General features: G+C 40.9%; 1 long non-coding RNA gene across 1 annotated transcript; it reads right to left on the bottom strand.

Moving 5' to 3' along the window:
* LOC128152851 (uncharacterized) lies at positions 1-23297 on the bottom strand. The gene is made up of 3 exons (XR_008238774.1): positions 23162-23297; positions 8048-8216; positions 1-208 (listed from the first exon to the last, which is right to left on the bottom strand). It is a non-coding gene; the product is annotated as an uncharacterized LOC128152851 (long non-coding RNA).
* Positions 23298-24568: the final 1271 nt, after the last annotated feature.

The raw sequence follows: 24568 nt of genomic DNA, 5'->3' as shown, positions 1-24568 counted from the left end.
TATATAATAGGAGCTTCTAAATCCTTTTAATGAATTTTCATCAGACTAGCCCAAGGTGCATAATCCATTTATAATGATCATAAATTCAATGCCAAGTCCTGCTTCCCTGCATCCTCTGAGAAGCCCCACTGTCTGAAGCGAGACAAACTTAGGCACTACACATGCCAGCTTAGCTTGATGATGGAATGACGCTTTTGCAGGTTAGTGGCTGAAATGCAGAGAGGATAAAATACTGATATTAAAGCTCATTAAAGGAGCCCTGTCCCTCTCTGCTTCCCTCATGCCTGCCCGTCCCCAAGACAGAAAGAGAGAGACGTAGCCTCCGTTTGCTCTTTTGCGAAGGGGAGGGTTGGGTAGCTGGCCAGCCTGAGAAAGATTTGCATAGAAAATGGGTCTTATAGCATAATAATACTTTACAGAGCAAAGGGAGCAGAGTCTGGGACAACAGCCTGCTCTTACTCAGTTTTACAATTTCTTTGATTGTGAGACTTTTGGCTGACTAGCACATAAGGGGTTTAGTCGTGTTAGCCTTGTACCCAGAGCAGCTAAGCCTCCTGAAACAAAACGTCTGGGTGACAAGTATGCAATTGTGAATTTAAGCTCCAAGACCAGGTAATGAATAATGCTATAACTTCTCTCATCTTGTTTTGACTCACCAGTAAAAGAGAAAGGCTACCAGCTCCCCAGCCAACTCTGTCGCAGGCTTTTTTTTTAGATTTTTCTTGAAAGACTGCTGGCTTTCACTGATGTTACAAGCGATTGGCAGGCCACGTAACGTCTGTGTGACCTCGGCCCAGGTTTAGCAAAGGAGAAAATGTCAAGAGGCCCTGCATAGCCACTGACCTCACTGCAAGTTTTAAACCCCATTTGTTATTGCAATAGATGGGAATGAAAGTCATGCTGTACCCTGAAGGAGAGGCGAGAAATTCCCAAAACAAAGAAACTCAAGAGATTTAATGCAGCTGACCTAAACCGGGGCTAGGCTTTTACACTTGCTGTTAATTTACACAAAACAGCTGTTCTATAGTCATAATCAGGAAGTGTTAGGAGGCGTTTGTAAAATTAGGCTTCAGAATACACTGCAAAACCTCAGATGCAAACACTCAAAACACTAATTATTCAATCACTATGAAATCATGTTCACTTCCAACCGAGAACATTTTGTTTGACATGCCAGCTCAAGGCTTCTGTGTACTTGGCTACGTCGATCCTTGCGAAATTACATACGTTGGAGGTTTGAATAACATGCAACAGATTAGCTAGGAATTGGAAAGCATTGTCTGAAAATGAATTTCTGACTACAAAAGGCTGAGCTGCGTTGGCAGGCATCCTTGAATTTGACAACTGATGCACAGAGGGCAGAAGCAAAACACTATGTTTTTTTTCCTGGGGAAATTCTCTAAGGGAGATCTCTAAGAAAGTGTTACAAGAAGTACAATAGTGACAAAGAAGTAACTACATCTCATTATCAGTGTGAAAGCCAGAAGAAAATTAATTAGAGTCTGCTTTCATTGTTGTTTATGTTACAGTGGCTTATAGACTCCCTTAGCAATGCACATCTACAACGTGCGTGGCACTGTACAGACACAACATTTTGCGTGGCTGCGGGAAGGAAAGGAGGAAGAGAGTTTGCTCAGGACCTCCTCAGCAGCACCCAGCATCTTGCAAGATCGGCTCAAGTTATTTACCTGAAAGTGCCATACTTAAAGTACCGTGATGCTCTTTGCATATCTAAGCACTAATACCCAAATCAGGTTCTAAAACAATTTCATTTGTGTAATCAAAATTAATTCTGCATATTGAAGTCACATTTCTACAGCTGTCACGTGTGCTAAGAGGGAATGGGTGAGAGAGAAGGAGGAAAGGATGACGGGGAAGAAGGATCAATTTTTGTTTACTATTTTCCAGGGTTATTACCAACTTCTTCCTCTGCAAACCTTATTCCTTTGCTTAACCCTCCCATGTTATCAGTCTAAGCAACTGTTCCCATGAGACAGGAGGATGACTCATTTCCTTCTGTAACATATTTTAAGGGTTATCTTTGAAACCTACAGAACCTTTTAATGTCCAAAATTCCATGAAAGAGCACTGATCTCCTGAGAGATATTTTCCTCCCTTATTGATCTTCTCAGGTTTTAGTGGAATCATAGCATGAATATGTGTTTAAACTCTATTTTAAATTTAGCAGCCTGTTGAGTCTACAAAGACAGTGTTCTAAATTTTTAGCTACTTAAACTCTATACCTAAAACTTTTTTTCCATCCAGTTCCAGGGGACCTTCCTAAATTAACCCCTATCTATTGCTTGATATCTCTCCATTCAATTTCTCTGGTGAATTGTCACCTCCTAATCAAATGGCACTCACATGCATGGGCAGTAAATCATCTTCACACCTCATTCCACTACAAAATTTATTCAACCACTATATAAGAATTCTTAAACAGGTTAATTCAATACCCTGCTTCTAATAAGCCATATGAAAAGGTTTCAATAAATTCAAGCAGAAACCTTATCTGGAGACCAGAGGATGAAAGAAATTAATATTTTAACATTAATAATAAGACATTGCTAGATATTTGCTACTTTGAAATCTTTTACATATGTATATACATTAGAAGAACTGGTAACCTACACTTTTTAGTAAGCTTTGGTACCCAAGGAAAACAGTTGCGTAGGACAATTCATTACCCTATGCGTAAGCCATACACAAAGAATAAGTTCAGTAATAATGCCAAGGGGTGATAATTAAAAAAGATCTTGACTTGGACATCTTAGTCCTACTTAAGCATTGTTGCAGTTGCTAAACCTAAGATGACAATTCTCAAAAGTCTCATTTTATCCTGGCAGTCCTTGCCCATTAAGCTTTCGTCCTTTCAACTCATTTGTGAGCCACAGCTCCGCTTCTGCCTTTCCCCGGACCCTCTTGGGTCTGGAGCTGAGCAGCACCAGCTGAGGCGGAGGTGAGTGGGGGACCTGCCACCCTTTCCTACAAACCCCGACGCCCAGAGCAATCGTTGGATGGGGTGGGATGTGTGTAGGAGATTTCAGCCTCCGAATTCCACCCTCCAGGTGCCACGCATTGGTCTACAGCCTCCTCCTGAAAGAGGCATCCACCCTGCAGCCCTTTCACTGAAGCTTTCTCTTAAATAATGAAGATAACCTGGGAAATGAGGGGTGCAGGAACAGCATGGGGCAAAAACCCACGTGGTGTCATAGCTCCAGCCACGTCAGAGGGAGGAGGTCATGGCTTGCTTTCCAACCGTGGCTTTTGTCAGTCAAGGGTTGCCTACTATGAAACAGAGGAGGGCTGCTGGGACCCTCAAGTAGAGCCTGGGCTCCCTGGGCCCCCTGGGCCCGGGCATACACCCACACTGCTGAACTCTACACGTCATTTTCTCAAAGGTCAGATTCTCAAGGACACCAAAATAGATCTGATGGCATTTTTCATAATGCAAATCGTCAACCACAGTATTTTTTTTCAAGTATCCAGTCGCTGTCATTCCTTTTGGAAGTGGTGACTAATAGGCAGTTGCCATCAACATGAATTAACTTGATATTAAAGCAGCTCTCAAGTGGGGCTCCAGAAGCGTTCGTTACAGATACAGCAGCATTAAGACATTGAGGCAAGTCATCCATTGCTTTAAAACAATGCGACATCCTATTCGGTCTGCTTATTACATCACCTTGTGTTGTTTCAACATATAACTCTAAATGAAACTTAAAAAAGAAAAAGGAAGAAATGTTATTTTTACCACTAATTTCTCTGTGCTTCAGAATTTACCTTGGAGACCTTTCCCATGTAATGAGATACTGATTCACTGCATCAAGATCACTTATGCAGTCAGATAGAAAACTTGGGACAAGATCCTTCTCTGTGAACAGACACCATTCCAGCAATTTGGATTGTAGGTATTACATCTCCGAGGTTCTCTGCATGTTCTCATATTACACTGGTACATTTTACAGTGATACTGGGATGGGTTTTATTACCTTTTTGGGTGAAGTACCATTTGTTTAAGTCTTTCTAAAATGTAAATAGAACTGCTTCAGAGAAATTTACATTCACATGGTATATCGCAACCAAAGAATAAGGTTTTATGATACTATGGTATTTTATATCATATAACAAACAGGGTTACATTGTCAAGAGCACAGCATCTACAGTTGAGATTAAATTCTCAAAATAACTCAGTTCTCCCTTTGGGAGCATAGATTACTCTTTCTTTTTTACCCTCCCTCCTTTTTCAGACAGGTTTTAAAATCCTAGCCCTTGGTACTGGGTTTTTGGTACATATTTGGGATACCTAATACTCTAGAGCATGATGCCCAGTAACGAGTACTTTTTGACCTAAGTACTGTGAAAAAGGTAAAGCTGGGGCAACGGCAGAGTTGAATAAAGCTGTGTTAAGCTAATTACTTATAAGTAGGCAATACGCATTTCAAGACTGAGGTTGAAGATGTAAAAATGAGGCAAGAGACAAAATGAAGTCCGAGACCTACAAGCACAGGGATTTTTATGACAGAGAAAATACAAAATTATAGCTGTTTGGAGAGTGGAGGAACATAAGACAGAATGAGTTAAGACATGCAAAGATCAATTTTTTTTTTTCTAGAAAAAAATGACATTTCAACCAGTTATGTGTCTAAATGGCATCATTTATTCCATATGAAGTGACCGAAGGATCTAAATGAGAGTAGTCAGGAAAACTGCTCTGTAATTACCTTGGAAAGATACAGCCTGCCTATTTGCATTAAAAGGCCTAAAACTTTTTGCATCTCTGATAAATTAGCCTCATGGTCAAATGCAGCTTTGAGGGGGGTCCTTTTTTCCCTTTATATTTTATTTTACAATGAGTTACATTTTGATGTTCAATGGATCTCTTTTCAACTACTTTTTGTCTTGGCAAATGGCCATTTGAAATCAGAGGAGCTGGAAAGAGATTGGCATCCCTTCACAGGTAGGTCCACTCTTCTATAAATATAAAAGTTTAGAATTCAGAATAAAATATGAAATGTCAGTGTTTCCCATAGGATAAGTTTCAAAGATCTTTTTAAGATAATTTAGAAATATTTCATATAAATGTCCAAACTAAAAGATTAGAGATACACATTTGTTTAATACACAGATATGTGATATTAAAATCAATATTTTAAAAATCATGCTTGTCACAATGGAATTAATAAACAGGATTACCTTAAAGTTTGTACCAATTTTGTAAACTTTTTTTTTTACACTAATTCTATGACATAATTATGATAAGTAAGTATGTTTTTTTCTCAATGAAAAGGAAGCACTGTGAGTCAGAAGATCTGGCTCCAGCCCCAGGTATGTCCTGTGATTAATTGTCCTGGATGCGTTCTCTGTGTATCAAGGTTCTTTTTCTCTAAAACGGGAATATTTACCTAACTCTGAAGAGTTTAGGTTTTGGACAACAGTTCAGATTCTTACTGTGTGGTAGCTGAGACAATATCTGTTCACGTTCACTGAGCACTGTTTGGGGTGCACGGTGCTAAATCTAAATTAATGCATTCTTGAAATAGTGTGAGATGATTGTTGTTAAAATAGTTGTCTCATTCAGATTTACTCTTTAGGCATTTTAGTATATATTAGGAGGGGAAAGAAAAAAAAAAAAAAAAAGAGTTTCAGTTCCCTGCAAACAGAGATGTTAAGTTAATTTCCTGAACATTCTTCGCAAACACGTCTATTTTACATTCTGGTCACGGTTCAGAGCACACCTTTCTGAAAGCTTTTCTTTAATAGCTTTTCCTCTGGCTCAAGCCATCGCTGCCTAACAGCCACCCCTGGACCTCCACCCTCGCACACGCACCCCAGGGTGAGCCGCCCCCTCCCCGTGGGGGGGTGCAAGCACGGGGGAGGCTGCAAACTAAACCCCAGCCAGAAGTGGATTTGGCTGAAAAGAGCTATTTTGCTGGGTTCCCTTTCACGCAGCTCCCTGATCCGACGGGAAGCCGTTCCACCTCTCGTGCCAATACGTTTTGCAAGGTAGCACGGAGCAGGAATGAGCACCTTCGTGCGCTGAAATACAACAATACTGCCACGGAAGGTGTAGCCATAGCAAATGTCATTCTTGAAACACATTCAACCACTAGAACTTATAAAGCGAAGCAAACGTAAATGCCAAAGTAAAACCTCACCCAGGGGGGCTATGCAGCCGGGGCGGGTGGCATAAAGGAGAAGGCCCCCACGGAAGAGCAAAAGGGCAATCGCGACTCCTTCTGAGATTTTCCTGGAGCAAAAAAGCAGGTGCTGCATCTGCCCAGCGTCCTGTCGGCTGTACGGGAGTACTGCACGCAGCGGGCACTTTTCACACCTCCACACTAATATTGCAGCCATGGGATTAGTATCACAGGGCACGGGAACATACACATTTTATCACATCTTAAATGCTGTGGCATAAACTGATGACTTCTGGAGTAGTGTATTTCTGCTCATGTCCAATGTTGGCTGACTGGCAGTAAAGAATATAAGATCTGATATTAACTATTATTTGAAGACAAGATTTTTTTTTGGTGGGTGTTGAATTAAGTTTCAACTGGAAATTAGAGCTTTTAGTAACTATGAGAGAGTTTGATTTAAAGTACGGGATGTATATAAAGGTCATAAGAGAAAAATGAGGCAACTGCAGACTATGTATTATTTATGGATATGGAGAGGAATAAATATTCATAATTCAAGGAAAACAGATAACATGAGGCTAAGTTATTGAGTGTTGTCTACTAAAAAAAAGAAAAAGTCCTTTTAAATGAAGAGAGATTATTCCTTCCCGTATGTGTAAAGACAAGTTAGAAAAGTGTGATTTGTTTGACTGTGACTCATCCCTTCAACATTTGACGGATATGAATCAGATGACCTTCCCCTGGGAGCATATGCTGAAAACAAACTGAAGTTTCTGATTGTTTAGAAGTCTTCAAAGATAGTTCTTGCAGTCAACAGGATCATCTTCATTTAGTGCTCATTTTTTGTGGCTTTTTCCTTTCCCTATCAACCACAGTCAAAAAGTATTATTCCCAGATAACGACTTAACTCTCCAGTCTGGAGAGAGCAAGGTACTTAACAGATAATGTACTGGACCAGAGGATGGGAAATCAAGGAAGGAGGAGGACTCCAGCTGAGCGTGTTGATGGTTGACTTGACACCACTGTGCCAGAAGAAGATGATCTGGGGGCACCAAGTCTGTGTGAGAACACTTGAGCAAACCAGTAAATTGCCCCGTGAAAAGGTCTGATCTTCAATTCACGGACAGGTCACTTACTTACTGAGAAGGTCTCTCTAGAAACCTTTTTTTCATTTTTATGAAATGTTCTCCATCCACCTAGTGGATGACGACAAAGTTGATTTGTAATCACTCCAGTTCCTCTGAGGCATTTAACTGACCTTGGGATGAGGTCAAAAAGTCAGAGCAAGGAAGTTGCCAGTGAAGAAAAAAATGTTCTTTTTATTCCCACAGTTGCTGTTTCACCTTTTACTCTTTCTGAAAGTCAGTCTACCCTAGTCGATAAATCTGATCGCAAGTCAGCCACAGAAAATTTGGGACTCGGCTTGGGATCTCCCACAGCAGGGAAGAACGCACCTGTGGGCCTGAAGAAGTCCATGAGAAGAACAACTTCCATTTAGTAGGTAGCCACTCCCAAACATTTCCATATGGTTGCTCGTGGCCGTGTGGCTCTAGATGTATGTCTTGCACAGGAGGAACTAAGTCCCAACTGTCCTAAAAACTGCAAAAGGCTTTCCGGCTCCATCTGTGACGTTTTATGTCCTGTTGGTCATAAAAGACAAAGTGTTCTTCTACCTTAGTTATCTCAATTTAAAAATGAAAATCTTCTCCAGAAACTGAAGGACAACCTAGGTAGATTTTATAACTATGAATGGGTCCAAAACAGTAAAGTGCTGACATTCTTAGTGTGATGAGGGAAAACTGGGAAACAGTAAGACGGAAACAAACCTAAGAGAAACATGGAGAGCTAATGAAATGGGAGTTTATGACAATAAGTGGCTAGGGGAATGGAGAAACCGTACTTGTACTCACCACTGCCAAGGCATACTGCAGGGGACCATGGGCTCCACGCAGCATTTGGGCACACGACAATTCCCGTGAAGGTTTGCTCAGCCTGGGCTCGCTGATGAGAATGCTGCACAATCTGATCTTGGCCGCAGTTTGGCAAAATTACAGGTGCCAAATAACAGTCTCTAAGTGTCTGAAAGGAGAAATACAGTGCAGGGAGAAGTATTAAGATATATACAGCCCTAGCAGTAATAGGATGCAAAGAAGAGAGGGCTATTTTGGCTAATTTCACAGGGAAAAAATACCTGACAGTGAGATGTCCTGGACTGTATCCTCATCTCTGAAGGATACAGAAGCATCTCTCTTACTTGAGATATTTTAAATTGAATGGAACAAAATACCAGCAAAGATGCTCTGGGAAATAGCCTTCTTCGAGCAGGAAGATGTATAAATGCTAGAGTTCTTCACTAAGATTGATGAAAACAAGAGAGATACAGAAGATTTAACAATGAAGGGTAAAAATGCTGGTTAATGAATTATTCTAACAAAATTACCAGGGATTTTCCACAGCTTTTCAGAAATGAGAAAACACGCCATTAGTTATTCATCTTTGACAATTCATGCTAGTACAAATCCCAGAGCATCACTTTGTTAGCCCCATCTCCCCTCCTTTTTGATGGATTGCAGCAGTGCCTCAGCATGTTGCTAGAAGCTGATGAGGTCTCGCAGGAAGCCCAGAAACAGAGTACCGTGAAAGATGGGGAAACATATAAATAATTTACAGCCAAGATAATATGAAGAGACTCCTTAAATTAAGATTCAGGAAATTCAGAAGCAACAATTTGAAACATAAAGATAATATATTAAATAACTGGTCTCCTTCGCCTTTCAGATCCTTGTGTCCACTTTCTATGTTGTTTGCATTTTGCTCCTTCCCACCGCATGGCTGAACTACAGAGCAAGACTAAAATTTTTCATAATAACAAAAAAGCTTTTAAAAACCTCCTAGGAGGAGCTCTTGATTTTATAGATAGCAGGATCTTCCTTGTTAAAGAGAGAACGGATGTTTACATTGGAAGATTACATTCCAAAACTAACCCAAACGTTAAACATTTTTCTGCAGACACAGTATATTTGGTTAATGTAACTGCATCTGTAACTCCATCTTCCAAATAACATACTAACATTCTACAACTCTGCACCAGAGATTTTCTGACAGCTGTGTGTTACATGGGGTAGGGCAACAGTATAAACAATTAGGTTTCTGAACCTGAAGAAACTATACAAGATATATTCAGCTTCTTCCATCTCTGTTAGCCATTTCTAACACATTAATTATTTTGGATGCAGTAGCACTTACAGAAGAGATGCCTCCCCTCCCTGACTGGGTATGGAATATTATCAAGGGCTCCTGTTACCCCATTTGCACTGACAGAGGCTTGCCAGAAAAAGGTTTACCTAGAGGGATTGTTAAAAAAAGTAATCCAGTAGTAACGGACTTCAGCATAAAATTGACATACGGCAACACATTACCACTAGGAGAAATTACCTAATCGTTCTGTAATCGAGAAGGGACTTGTCACTTCAGATGAACTTTGAAGCGTGCATTATTGATATTAGTATTATTTTGACTATATACTAGAAAACACAGGATAGTCCTGGGTTTGATATAGTCAAATTGTTACCAAACGATAACAGTTGGCAGTGTTTTGACCCAAAAGAAGGTGGCACTCTTCCAGACAATGCCCAGGCAGGGGTCAGTATAGAAGAGGAACTTCTACTGGTAGCTGTTAGTGCAACTGCAGCTTGGGAGCCCATTCTCCCCATTTTACCAAACAGGTTACTGCTCAGTGACACTCAGCACAAAGGGATAAAACGGACACCTACATCTATGCATACAGCTTGCTTTTACTGCCTACATGCTCAAAAGAAAACAGTAGGCTTTTATGGCAACAGGCTCAAACTCTCTCTCGTGGAGAAAAGTATAACTGTTATTGACCCATGAGGATAAGACAGGAGAACAAGCTCCATGTTTGGTCGTTTTGCTCCTGCAATTCCTCCTCTCTTGCTCATCTACACTTAGCCCAGCTCCTTCATGTAAGCACCCAGTAAGGCTTGTATTTGAATAAGAGCTCCTGGATCTAACCAACAAATTGGGTTACAAACCCACACGCTCACCCCCAGCACCAACACAGAGGAACAGCCTTCATAAGAAACCCTCCCCAGACACATCAGTGCAGATTGCTGGACTTCACCCTCTTGCAAAGTCCCATATAGGTGGCTTGGGAGCATGGAGAAATACCAGCCTCGCATTTATTGGCAAGCACTGGTAGCCCAGTCAGACCATTCAGAAGACCTGTGCTGAAGCATCTTCCAGAAAAAGTGTAGTGAGAATTACTGGTCCAGCTTCTCCTTGGTGACAGACATATTATTTCTTGCCCAGGCAGAATATGCCCCACTCCAAGGGTTAGTAGGGCACTCTAAGTTTACTTCTAGTCCTCAAGCATCAGAGTTTAGCCCATTACATACCCATGTGACACCTCTTAAAGTAGCTCGCTCTCTGTCAGCCACCTGAAGCAGGATGAGGGGATCAAGTTTATTTCTGCTCTATGAATAAGAAACTGATTAACCTCTCATTTTAATGGTTGTAAAACTTGGCCATCTCTACTGCTGAGCAGTGCTGGACAAGCACAACAGCTTTATCGCTTACGTGCTGAATGAGGCTCAGCACACAGGCATTCTCTGTTGGTGTTAGGGTGAAATGCTAAATTAGTTTCCATTAGTTCAAGAGATAAATCACAATTGTTTACACGTGAGAACTGTCTGAACAACTAAACCAATCTCTCTTCCATAGGCTTGAGCTTATACATAGTCAACTTTCTTCTTTGATTTTGAATTATAGGAGCACAAATAATTAAGTAAGAGCACGGCTGGTGAAAGCTGAAGCAAGCCCAATGAAAAAGAGAGGGAAACCTACATTGTTCCTATTCAGTCCTGTTGGAAAGTGAGAAAATTCCTGTACCTCTGCTACCCCTTTGTTTGCTAACCAAGCCAAGTAAAGTGGTCTTTACAGGTCTTTCTCAAGGCAAAAGGTAGGTTTGCTGCAGAGTGGAAGGTTGCGTTCACACAGCTTTTGACAGATAGCACAGTTAAGACAGTGCAGCAGGAGGACCTGTGCGATTACGGGCACTCTGGAATGTCAAACACCATGAGCATAACAGTGGTGGTGGTCAACAATTCAATTTATAAGTGATACCAATAGGCTGCAATTTGGGCCTGCGTCATGAGAGGTTAGGGAGCTCATGCTGAAGCCCGAGTCAGATGGAGACACAGTATTGAAGATGGAAGTGATACCGGATTAAAAGTGTATTAAATTTATTTAGAAGGAGGCTAGAGCAAGAGATGTGAAGTGTATAAAAAGTGGTTAATATTTAATAAAGTAAACCTGTAACCTCTGAAGGCATGAAACAAGCAGGTTCCAGAGGTCAAGAAGTTAGTTTACAGAGCTCAAGCCACGTCTATGCTGTCCAACAACGGTGAACTCTTAACTGGAGTTAGTTGAGTAAATATCCTGGCAAAGACGAGGCAGTCCATAGTTTCTTTGTGAATCAGTGAGCTAAAGTGAAGTTTCCTATGCTGTGAGGTTTTGACTTGACCTGGTAGATCACACAAAAATTACATCATGCTTCATTGTCAGTAAATTGTCTACCTGAAGTTAATAACCACAGCTTTTCTCAAAGCGAAGGCAATGCTCCACGTGGGAGACAAGGAAGTAGCTTCTGCAGGGATCTGTATCAGCAGTAATCATTCTCATTTTTAAATTCTGGAGATTGAACCAGAAATTCTTAACCAGATGCAAGTGCCCACACAAGTACATGAGTTTTGCATAAGGCTAGCTCTGGAAAAACCCAGGCTTTATTTTCGGTTTTGTTGTCAGTTCGGTGTGAGATCGTCACGTCATTTACAGCTTGATTTTTCATTAGACATTAAGGTGCCCTAACTTCTAGTAAAGCCATTTCTTCTGACATAAAGTAGCAAAAAATGCTACCTAATGGGAAACAGCCTGCATTTAGTAAGTATAGAGACAGAAGATGTTCCTACTACTGTCTGTAGCCAGCTAGCACAGCCATGAAAATGCCAAACATTCTTTTGGGAATTTGTATCTACAACAAGTAGTATAAAGTAATGGTGAAAGGCTTGGCTAGAAAGCACTGGTACTGGTATGCTGAGGTGTGTAAAACTAAAAAGTGTGGCATCCCAACAAGGTATATTATCAACAGAAATGCAACTAACGGGGCTATATAAACAAATAAGTGCAATGTGGTACAATGCTAGTCTCAAGTATTCAGAAATCTCTGATCAGACAGCAAAGGAAATGACAGAAGTCACTTCAAAATACAAGAGCTTTATCAAGTAATAAATAGTTCCACCTAATTCACTTCTAATTTGTTGCACGTTTTAGAAATGTTTTTCAACTCTTACCGAAACCCCGAGTGCCAGAACTTAAAAAAAAAAAAAACAACCAAACTTCTGATGTCCAGATTATGTCCTAATCTCTCTCATTAATTTTTGTATAAGACCCCTGAAACTGGAGCTTTATTCACACAGCCAGAGCTTTTATCCAAACTCTTACCATCTTAAATATTGCAACATCCTACCCTGACAAATGCAGCCTTGCCCCACTGATCTCTACCCTGAATGCTCTACCAAGATAATTCTTCCGCCCTGTCTGTCCACGTTGCTTCACCTTTGCATTGGTTGTGCTGGCTACTCCTCTTACCTCCAGCCATTGCATCAAACCTAACCTACTCGCTTCCTATTCTAAGGACCCTCTATTTGCCTATCAGCTTTCATTCACTGAAGATATATCTGCTGCCATTTACCACCAGGTATATTCTTTTTCGTGATGCCTACAAAAAACAGAAGGTGGGCTACCGATGCGCTTAACCCCTGCCTGCTACGCTTGCCAGCACTGTCTTGTTTCTTGGTGCACGTATCATGCTGCGTCACCTTGCAAGCATTTTGGGGCAGGGACTTTCTCTCCCTTGTATATGTATACTGGTTTGGGGTCCCATTCCATGTTTAAAGCTCCTAGGCACTACGATCATAGAAAATATATGTAATAACAATAAATTATTTAGGGGAGTCTACTGTTAAGTAACTGGAGACTTCCAGAATACAAACTGATGCAGTAATGTGATAATAGGTAATGCTCTATCGTTTACTGGAGACTAGCGCAGAATGCAACTCTGATACCATCACTCTAACCCAGAGCAAGTATAAGCAGCTTTATGCAGTAATGCTTGTAAATCTTTTAAAATCCTTGTAGAGAGCTCTGTAAGAGCACAAAATGCTTGGTGCTTATTAAGAACAGGTAGCAGTTGGAAATTATTAGTTTTATGCCTTTTGTTTTAAGTCTAGAAATACCCACCCATTCAGAATGTCAGACCAGGATATATTGGGCTGCCTTCTCCCTGAGAAATGCACGCACCTGAAACATGGCCAAACTCTGCACAGCTGTAGCTTCTGTCCAGCGCATTCTAATTTGCCAAAATGAATAAACACAGTACTTTAAAAATCATAATGGTGCCTGCAAATCCATAATGAGGTTTTGACATTAAATTATTTTCTAAATGCATATTTAGTGCTTATCCTCTAATGCCTCAAGTATGCCTGTTGTCTGATACTTTTTCCTCACAGGATTTTTCATAAACATTATTAGGAAAAAACCAAACCTCTTCCACGTTGGTAGAGAAGTGCATGTTTTTGTGACTAGAACAAAACTAACAGACACCAAAGCTTTAAATGTTTTAATTGCAGCAAAATCCTTTGCTCTTAAATTTACTTATCCTTCTAGGGGATGAAAAAAGTCTTATGTTGCTTTCACACTTTACCCTTTTTTGATACTCTGACGCTTATAAAATTGAATGCATTACTCCAAGTGTTCATTTGGAAAAAAAAAAAAGAAAAAAAACCCCACACCACAAAGTTACAAAAAGCAGAGGCTGAAGTTACAAAGTTCTTAAGACTGAACACTCAAGCTCATCCTTAGCTTCTTAGCTTATATTTAGGTTTCAAACATTCACTGTATTTCTGAGATATTTGAACTCTTTGATTACAGTGTGAATTAAGATTCTGCAGGATCTAAGGATGAGAATGATTTCCCTTTGAAACACATTTACCTCAGAGTGTAATTTCTCCTAGGATGGGACTTTTTGTTGAGCTACTTTCTTCAGCCTTGCCAAATTGGAACTCGAGCAATGCAGGGATGATGATATCTAGATGATGCTTTACTTAAATCCAGTTAGGGTAAATTAAACGTGAAAGGAGAGAGCTGTAGGATGCCGAGCCAAGTAATTTGCTCGAGGCGCTGAGCAGCTAAATGAAGCACCTGTTAAAAACGGGTGTGTACTAATCTTTGATTGGTCTTCGTGGATGTGCCATCACATCCTCCACACGCTCAGGTAAAGCAACATGCTGTGTTGGGAGTAAGGTAAGAATAGCCTTTACTCATTTCATGGAGCAGAATTGTCACTGCACGTACTTGTCTGTATTAAACCGCTTCCTCCTACTCACTAGTGCCCGCGTCAGAGCAGATTTGGGGAATCTCTTTGCGGATACAGGATAGGAGTACTTGGAGCCTGTACCTGCTGTGCAAGGTGGCAGAAACCTGAAGTACGTGGGTTTGTGGCAATCTTGGCCGCTTCAGATGGAGAAGATGCAGGCACCACAAGCGCGCTGAGTGGGGACACCCTGCAAACGGGTTCTGGAGTGTGCCAGCGCCTGTCTATTGTGCAATCCTAACCAGCAGCTTCAAGCTCCATCAGGCACGTGTTAGGCAGAAAGCCAGAGTAAGACCACAGCTCCTGATAAACAAGAGTCAATCACGTTTCAGACAAAGGCAGCCAACATGTAGCCACGCTGCCCTACAGCTGAGGAACAAAAATTAATCCCGTGCCAGGAAATAAGCTACAGACGTTTCTCACTAAGAGAACATCAAACTCATAAATCATAGAATAAAAGACACATAGCAGTGCATATCTACAGCTCCTGTGTCTACAATTGTCATTAACTGGAAGTGTTTCTTAGAATGAATACTCTATGTAAAACACAGTATTATTTCCATTTCTGAGAAGTTACTTAAAGACCAGCAATCGTTTTAGTTCCTCATGTCTTTTATTTACGTTCCTCTTTCCCTATGTGCGGACATATGTGCACATATGCAGATACTCAGCCCCTACATCGATATGCAATTACGTTCCCACTCCCATCTAGTCTATAGCATCACACCTCTAAATGGCAAGAGTAAGCTATTTTAATCAAACTATGTCTTTTATCTCAATTTCCAGAGAGATTTTATTGGCACTGTTGAAGGCATTCAACCACAAGTGTTTCTTTTCTCCTTTGTCATATACTCTTTCCTCCCGATAGCCTTAGTTCTGCTTGCACAGAGACCTTTTCCTCCACAGACAAGATTTGCAGACACACTCCATACTTTCCTAGAATAAGTGTTAGTGCAGTCATATTCCCTCATTTCCCATAGCATGGGTTTAGGGATTCATCAGAGGATGAAATACTTTGCAAACAAGTTATTCAATGCCTCAGGGCACTGGGCAGACGTCAGATCATGGCCCAGACCATCCAAACAGCCTGTTATGGCACTTTCGACACCACAAACCTACTTTGAAACAAATTTGCGTATGCTCAATTTGCCCTAGACTATCACCTAATAATTGAGCAGTACAAGGAATCTTTTGTCACGTACTGCTTCTTTCATGTTATATTACCCAACTTATTAAATTATTAGTTTACCAGATTGGGTTTCTCTCACTTTCATTATTTACAAAGATTCAACCTACGGGGAAAAAACCCCATAAAATCTGTTTGAGGAGTCCAAGGCTGAACCTGGAAGAGGACATTAGTAGCACCTAACCTGAGGCCCACTTCATCTTAGTGTCCCTTCAGACTCAGCCACAAAGTAAGTACTCTAGGAGACAGCCAGAGGGATGCTAGCAGAAAACAGATACTATTTCATTATTCCTTTGACGTTCTGTAATGAAGTAAACCACAGCAAATGGTCCAACAGCAGAACTGCAGCCCATTACGCTCTGGGCAGGACTTTTCTCGGTAGCACAGGACGGGGTAACATATAGCTACGTTAATACAGTGGTATGCTGTCACAGTATCAATTCAGCAAGGACAGCAGCAGGTGCAGTATAAACACATACCTCCTGACAGATTTATTGTCTCAGGATATGGTGCAAAGAAAAAGGATCACAGGAGCATTTGGAGCACTCCTATCACCAAGCCGCACCGTGCCCGAGAGCAGCAAAAAAGCATTTGCTGTTTTGAAACAGTACACCAAGCAATAGGCATGCCTGCCATTGTACAGATAACCAGAGCATCTTCCCAATAACGGGGATCTTGGCTCACTTTCCCCATGCCGGACGAGGGTGAATTCCAAAAGCTGGTAAGCAAAGCTGTCGCACAACCAAACGTGCAGCTTCCACCCACTGCCAAGGTCAACACAGCCTGGAAACACTTGTGTCCTGGTGACTCCAGGCTCCGATTACAGACACATCTGAGCTCAGAAACAGGAGGTGGTGGGGAGGAAGGGGATTTTCAGTGTGTGAAGCAGACGGACAGGTTATAGGTCACCTGAAAGTATTTCATGAACCGAACAGCTCATATAAATAAGATTCTAATGTTGAGAAATATTCCTATCCTCTGCTTTCCTAAAGAATTGCTCTACCATCAGACTCCTACGCAGTGACACTCTGCTATTATGGATCAGTGCTGAAAGCAAAATCCTTGCCATAAAGTCAGGTATGCCACCAGGAAAACAAGACAATAGAGACATTCCCTTAGGCCACCAGGAAGACCATTTTCCTGAGGCCAACCACGCATGCAGGAGGTGCCATCAGAGACCAGTCCAACCCCAGCAGAGCCAGTCTGTCGGCACTGCAAAACTGGCCTTCACAGGCTAGGGTGACTACACTGGGGAAGGGTAATCACCTAGCGTTTATCTGAGAGATTCAGTGCACAAAACCTTCACGTTAACATTATTTAAGTATTATTTTTCCCATCACCTTCTAAAGGTTAAATCCTGGCTCTAGTATCTTATTAAACGTTGCTAGTTAGCACACCTTCACCTTGTCTGCTTTAAAATAGAAAGTAAATTTGCTGTTGAATAATAATCCTAAAAGAAATGAGATAGTCCCTCTCACCTCGAGAGTATCAGATGCTAAGGGGTTGTAACTAGCAACCAATACCTGTCATTTGATGAGACTGAAACTAAATCCACTAACCTGAATCTGATCAATTATTTTTCAATATGAATTAACAAAAAGCAAACTTTAAATGGTCTGAACAGCAGCTAGACATCAACAATTGCTCTCAGAATAATGGTTTTGTAAAATAGATATACATACAAAGTAAGGCAAAAGCTTGGATGATTTCTGGGAGATATAAACTCCCGTAGATACATATACACACTCTTCATTAGTTCCAGCAAGCCTGTACAAACAGCCCCCATCTTCAAGGACCATGCTTTCATTATCCGTGCCAGAGCACTAGAAAGGAGTGAGAAAGATGACGTAGTGTTAGAAACAAGGTTTTGTGTTTTCAGCGTGAAATATTTTAGTTGTATTTTGGATGTTGCCAGATCCACTTTGAGATTTTAGCCAAGGCACCTGATACATCAGCTTCTCACTGTGCATCAGTTATCCCATCTTTAAAAGAGAAATAATATATCCCTACCTTACAGAGTGTTCTTGCTCATTCTTTGGGGGGAAAGCTTTGAGGTCCAAAGCAGGTTCAAACTGAGACACAAAAATATTTTCAAATGAAAGTGAAAAAACCTCAGAAACTAGAGGCACATTTTTTCCTTTCAGAAAAACCAAATACCCCCAAAAAACAAAGCGAGAGGGAGGTTTTCTGTGCAGAAGAAACCCACCAAATCTTACTCTATCTCAGGTGTCCTAAAGCTGTCCCCAGAAGCCTAGCTGTTAGGTCCTTGGTGGAAATCATTTGCGTCTTTCCCACATTCATGGCTTTCTGAAAAGAATGGCCCTACAAGTGAGAATTCCTGTTCGCAGATGAAGTGTTAGCAAATTCATTCGCAATCACCATAACAAAGCAGGTGGGTTTTAGTTCAGGTGTAAGTTCAGACTCATAGCTATGCAGATGCCTGCCAACTCAGCAATCACAAGGTTGTTCTTTGCTCTCTTCCTTCTTCTCTGGATAACAGCAGAATCTGTCGGCAATAACTATCCTGGCAGGGGAGGAAGGGGCAAGTCTGGTGGCCACTGAGTCACTGAAGGATGTTAGATAAAGACCAGAAAGTCTTTTTGCATATGCCATATCACTGCCATCATTTAGTCATAATACTACGTCATCTAACAATACCAAGTAGTAGCTTGTGGAATCATCGGATTTCTACCTTAGATTGTAATTATACTGAAAAGCCACTGAAACTGTTAATGCCTACTCAAATAATTATGGCCAGATATTCAGGTGTAAATAGCGACCTGATACATTTTTCTTGTAACATTAAAAATCTGAACTTCTGACAAAGTTGGAATAATAAGACGTGTCAGACATCACCCAGAGAAGCAATAACCACCTGCACCCCCCTCCTGAAGCAATGAGAAATGCATGTCCTCAGGCCTTATGAAACATCAAATTCCAGAAAAGCAGCAGCAGTTATTTCTGCAATAGCACATGGGCGGTCTAAGAATTTCAACAGCAAAGTATTAATATTATTAATATTATTATTCTTGTTAATAAATAATCAGTAGTGGCTGTTTATTACAGAATAATATCATCTTACACAAAGCAAGAAAGTAAATGGCTTAACAAAAGATGCCACTTATCGATAGGAACGCTAACTAGGATGGCTTGCATTGATTAAATTTTTGTGGGAATGTATGCAGTAATTGAAAGCTACAAAGGATTTATTTACTAATCATTATGCATTTGTTTTTCTCTGTTTGATAGACTATGTTACTTACTTGTGCATGGTTTCAATTGGCACATGTGAGTTAGTTTTTTTTAATTTCTGTTGGCCATTCTGCTGGTAAGCAAAGAACTTCAAATGCTGCAACTGTCCTTCCTTTGGCCATTTAATGAAAACAGACGAAATAATGTCCCAGCATTTGGGAAACAGTCTCCATATGAGGGAGCTGAGACATCTTCCTTCAAGTGAAAAATGAGACTTTATTTGGCTATTGAATCTAAGTTAACAGTAAACATGTAATATACTGGATTAGCACTTCAGCAAGTTATTTAATTAGTAATTGGGATACTGGAAATGAAGGTTCGCCTGCATTAGGCTTCTACACATACTGCTTGAGACAAAGACTTGGGTTTTACACATCTCTAAGATGCATGATAAATTTGAGGGTAAGCAAGCTTGTCTCACCTGTCTTACACAGGTTAGAAAGACTGAATTTATATCTCATGTCCAAACCCAAAGCTAAGTACACTTTTCCCAGCTTAGAAAAAGCATCATAAGGAAAAAAGAGCAAGTTTTCCTCAGCTCAGATGTTTCTCATTTTGTCTCCTGTCAACTTAGTTGCAAAGATGCACTAATTTTTACCTTTATTGTGAACAGCAATGTGTACAATTAATACTTATGTAGAATATTGGCCTAAATAAGAAAAAAAAAAAAAAAAAGCCTGCAACAACTAAGCAGAGTAAATTGAATTCTGATGAGCACCAAATTGCAAAGATGGCCAGTACAGTTTATTTAAAGCTAGTTCAGGTATCTGTCTGCTACAGCTGGCCCTATTTACTGATAAGAGGTTGTCTAAACCACCAAATTTATACATTTGCTATTCTGGAACGTATCCTAAAGTTGAGTACAAATAAAGAGATTACAGTGGTAAAAGGCACAATAAATGCATTGTCTAGAAAACCTTTTCCTCCTACTGGGATTCATCACGTCTTTTGAAGTATCAGGAATCCTTGCCGCACCTTTCAGTTTCTGTCTATCAAGTTATCCATTTTCCCCTAATGTATCCCATATTCTTACCTTGGCCTTATAAAAGGTATTAGAAAACCCTACATATGTTTGGCCATTTGCAAACCCCTCCTTCCTACAGAGCTTTTCCCGCTGCTGGGACGCAGGTGTCTGGTAGGCATTTGTGCTGGTGTCTTGCACAGGCTGTAACGCAACTGCAAGGGAACTTCAGTAAGGGAAAAACAGCACCTTGCAGCCACGCAACCTCTGTCAAATGGGCAAGAGATCTCTAAATATAAATAAAAGCATCAGAGAATAGTTTCACTTTTTTTTAATCCTAAATTAATTACAAAAATGCATTGTTGATACATTAAAGGTCCAGTCTTCTATTGACCTTCATTAGCTTAGCCAGGCCACGTTTCACCTCCAGAAATAACGTGTATGTATACATAATTTTACTTAGTAAGGACTCCACATGAGGGGGAAAACCATTCTTCTTATTTCATTTTAGTAAGAAGTTTATGGAACATAATATACTTTGGGGCTTGCTTAGCACATACCAGCCTGAAAAACAGGCAGACAATGCTGCTCTCCTTTTCCTTTCAAAAACAACCAACCAAAAAAACCCCAACCCACAGGCAGAGGGTCACCGAGGAAAGTACAGCAAAACCAGGTGATGATATTTGTCCCCAAATCACACAGCCAATAGAAGAGCCAGAAAGAGAAATCCCACCAGGTGAGTTCACAGCTGCTCCCCCATCCACTGACCAGAGACTGAATCCTTCAATCATTTAAAAGCTTGAAACTTAAAATCTTGATTCTTAGTAAGATGCAAAATAGAAACATCCTTTAACATCAGAGTGGCATTTGCATGACCACTCTAGTTCAACATTATAGCTGCCTGTGATACACTAATTTCCGCAAAGTGAAATTACTGCGGAAGAAGTGCACGCGCTGTATCCCCCAGGCAGGAAGAGAGGGTATTATCCTACATGCAACTGCATCAACCGCCTGTCTCCCAGCTGTAAAGAGCAGCTATTGCAAAATCCCTTTTTATTCTTAAATTGAGTCTTTACATCCCCCTCCAAGTTAAAAATAACTAGGGCTGACCCAATACACCGTGTTATGTAATATAGTGTTTATCTATAAGAATATTTATTAGGGTACAGGTACAGGAAGGTGTCAGTTTTATTGACACACTATCAAGTATTCATTGATGATTATCAAATATTCTGATTAAAGTAGGCAAGGAATGTTATTAGACTAGATGGAAGCAGCATGCTTACACAATATCAGCCATTTATAGCATAACAACGCACTGCAAGGTTCCCAGACTAGCAGCCAAAAAGTCAAAAAGTTAACCCTTTTCTCCTCTCCTAGGAGGAAACAAAAAATTCAGTGTACTAAGATGTTAAAATTCCTGATAAACTGTGTTTGCATATGGACTGAAGATTAGAAAACTGGGGCACCTCTGAAATATCTCCCAGTACCAGACAAGAAGCCGAAGCAGAGGCTAAACAGTCCTCATTGAAAAGATTTAACTTCACCATAAATGAATAAAAATCTAGCTGTTTTTAAGGTTTTTTTTTTTCATTATGGTCAAATAAAGAGATTGCAGTACTAATGAAAAAATTAGATTTTGATATTTAAGAAGAAGATTTTGAAAGAGATACCTATTTTTATTCTGTTTTACAATGGCTTTGCTTAATGACAATGAGAAATACTTTCATTAATGTATTGGCTTTGTGTGGCAAGGTTTTGGTAGCAGGGGGGGCTACAGGGGTGGCTTCTGTGAGAAGCTGCTGGAAGCTTCCCCCATGTCCGACAGAGCCAATGCCAGCCGGCTCCAAGACGGACCCGCCGCTGGCCAAGGCCGAGCCCATCAGTGATGGTTGTAGTGCCTCTGGGAGAACGTATTTAAGAAGGGGGAGAACAAAACCCCAACTGCACACCTGCAGCCGGAGAGAGGAGTGAGAATATGTCAGAGAAAGAACTGTGCAGACAGAGGGGGAGGAGGTGCTCCAGGCGCCGGAGCAGAGATTCCCCTGCAGCCCCTGGGGAAGACCACGGGGAGGCAGGCTGTCCCCCTGCAGCCCAGGGAGGTCCACGGTGGAGCAGATCTCCACCTGCAGCCCAGGGAGGACCCCACGCCGGAGCAGGGGGATGCCCAAAGGAGGCTGTGACCCCGTGGGAACCCCGCGCTGGAGCAGGCTCCTGGCAGGACCTGCAGCCCCGTGGAGAGAGGAGCCCACGGAGCAGGTGTGCTGGCAGGACTTGTGACCCCACAGGGGACCCACGCTGGAGCAGGCTGTGCCTGAAGGACTGCAGCCCATGGAAGGGACCCACGCTGGAGCAGTTCGTGAAGAACTGCAGCCCGTGGGAAGGACCCACGCTGGAGGAGTTCGTGGAGGACTGTCTCCCATGGGAGGGACCCCACGCTGGAGCAGGGGAAGAGTGTGATGAGTCCTGCCCCTGAGGAGGATGAAGCGGCAGAAATAATGTGTGGTGAACTGACCGTAAACCCCATTCCCCATCCCCCTGCGCCGCTGGGGGCGGGGTAGGTAGAGAATCTGGGAGTGAAGTTGTGCCCGGAAAGAAGGGAGGGAAGGTGTTCTGAGATTTGGTTTTATTTCTCATTACCCTACTCTGGTTGATTTGTAATAAATTGAGTTAATTTTCCCCAATTTGAGCCCGTTTTGCCTGTGACGGTAATTGGTGAGTGATCTCTCCTGTCCTTATCTCGACCCACAAGCCCTTTGTTATATTTTCTCTCCCCTGTCCAGCTGAGGAGGGGGAGTGATAGAACGGCTTTGGTGGGCACCTGGCGTCCAGCCAGGGTCAACCCACCACAATTAAATAAATCCAGGAGGCAAACAAAACCAAGAGGGGACCACTCACATATCGCACTTCTGAAGGTTTTTCCATGTTCCCTTTAACACTGCTTACTGCAGCTATTCCACCCAACTAAAATAACTGCGCCAGTTGAGTCTGGATATTATTTTCTGTAGTTAAAATAATGAGACAAATAAGGCCATAGAAGTTTCTGTGGAATAGGATGAACCATTGAGTCACAATTAAATTAATGCTATTAAATACAGTTAATTTACAAGAAGATAAGCCTGCACGCCCCATTGCAGGTGTACAAATATTGTTAACACAGACACAACCACTTTCACCGTTATGGCCCCGGGGAGCATCAGTCCAGCTAGAGCTGAGCTTACGTCAGTTCAGGTTTCCACCTGTACCACTCTGCAGCAGTTCACGTGTGGTTTTCTTCCACAGGTTATGCCTCCTGCTTCGCTTATCCTTGTCCTTCTGTTACGCATCGCAAAGCATGATTCTGAATTCAAAGAGAATCAGAAGTTTTAACTTGCAGACTTCCTTCGAGATGCCTTTATTCTCCACAAAATGAACAAAATGCATTCCTGTTTTTAGTAAGTGTTAACGAATTAACGTTCTGCCAAGAATGTTAGTAAATATTTTTACAGGTGTGATATCTTCAAGCTAATTACACATTGCTAAAGCCTAAATACATATAATTCAGTTTATTATACGAGTATACTGGAACAACATGTGTACAATTTCAGAAAAAAGGAGACCATAAAAGCCCATAACAGTCGTTCTATGTGCATATCAAAGGGCAGGACAATTCAGAGTATAGCATTAAACCGCTGTTAATACAAATACTTAAGTTTCACTGCTACATTCTCTCCTAAAGCTGAATACATGCTATTCATGCCTACCTGTCCAAGATGAAATGTTTTCTTGCCTCTAATGGTAGCCCAAAACGTAAATATTATTTCATATGTTTTTTAGTGATATATCTTATCAGAAAATTCATGTCACTGTATGCCCTATTAATCATAAGGAATATTTCAGTCAGTGTAAACAGTTCTATTGACTGAAGTGCTATTAGTAAAGCTGAAGATTTCAAAAAGGTTCCTGTCTTTATGCACATGCTTATGGTAAATGCTGAGGGTAATGCGCAATGCATATTCTTTTATATGCGTACATTATGTGCTGATCAAAAAACCCAAAAAGTAATTTCTGAAAAACTATTTAAATTCAAAGCATCTGAATTTTTTGCATTCTATTCTGTTGTTGCCCTCATTTTACATTTTTTTAAAAGCTATACCTGTATTTGTGAATATTTAAAATATTTTTATAAACTTTGACATACTGAAAATGTACTTTTTGGCAAATTTAAAATATGATTTTCATTTGAAAAAGAATTTTAGAAATGAATATTTGAAATATTGACAAAGTAGAATTTTACCTTCATAAAAAGAAGGAAAAGGGGGCCATTAATCTGTACCACCTCCTTTTGTTGTACTTTTTTGAATAGGTCCATATATTATTTAATGGGTTTTGTAGAGATACATTTACATGAGTTATAGATCACATTACAACTGATGAATGCCCAACACACAGGTATGTTATGAAAGGTCATCAGTTACAAGGCAAAATGCATAATGTATGCTTGCTGAATACATTTGCAAGTTTTCTACGCTCACACAGAGTATCTACTTGGGCAACACCAAGCAGTGCAACTTTGAACATGAGTGACCTACGAACATTATTTA

This window comes from Harpia harpyja, chromosome 16 (assembly GCF_026419915.1).
Source record: "Harpia harpyja isolate bHarHar1 chromosome 16, bHarHar1 primary haplotype, whole genome shotgun sequence".
Classification (NCBI taxonomy): Eukaryota; Metazoa; Chordata; class Aves; order Accipitriformes; family Accipitridae; genus Harpia; species Harpia harpyja.
This window is presented reverse-complemented; position numbering and strand designations above follow the sequence as displayed.